The sequence below is a fragment of the Penaeus monodon genome, chromosome 20 (assembly GCF_015228065.2).
Source record: "Penaeus monodon isolate SGIC_2016 chromosome 20, NSTDA_Pmon_1, whole genome shotgun sequence".
Classification (NCBI taxonomy): domain Eukaryota; kingdom Metazoa; phylum Arthropoda; class Malacostraca; order Decapoda; family Penaeidae; genus Penaeus; species Penaeus monodon.
The window spans coordinates 24,698,419-24,698,984 of NC_051405.1; the positions used below are offsets into that span (position 1 = coordinate 24,698,419).

The 566-nt window shown below is 33.9% G+C and overlaps 1 protein-coding gene across 1 annotated transcript in view; it reads right to left on the minus strand.

Moving 5' to 3' along the window:
* The window catches only part of LOC119585729 (Bardet-Biedl syndrome 5 protein homolog), a 20,955-nt gene that overhangs the window by 1,148 nt on the left and 19,241 nt on the right, over positions 1 to 566 (minus strand). The gene's annotated exons all lie outside the window — the stretch shown is intronic.

Here is a 566-nt window from a genome sequence, read left to right on the forward strand (position 1 = left end):
TTTTCAATCAGCCTTTATCAAACTGGTAAATTGATCATCTAAAATTATTCAAAATGCTGTATGTTGCCTGTGATCATACCTCCACTTTGCACTATTCCTCTGAGTTTGTATGCATAGATGGAAATTTAGACCCATAAAATATTTTGTGAATTGCACTGACAGCAAATATCTTCTATCAGTGACAAATAATAGAGCCACTTTTTGTTTCTGAAAATAATGCTAGTGACAAATACTATTCCTAGATGAAGTGCTATGGTTTATTTCTGAACAGAAAAGAATATATAAGCAGGAACTTGCGATTCACTCATACACTAAACACCCAACACTGAACTCTGACAAAAGGTTGAGGCATAGAACACCCAGACATACACACATGAAAAAATTTATTCATTACTTGACAAACTTGCGAGTTTCATAGGGAGTTTAGGAAGTCAAATAACGAAAATGATAAAAAAAATGCTTACTACTGATTTATTAGTCATGGCCTTGCTTTGAGGCACACATGAGGCACACTTTCTTGCAGCTTACAAAATCTCATTAGTAATACATGGCAAGACTTGTATTTT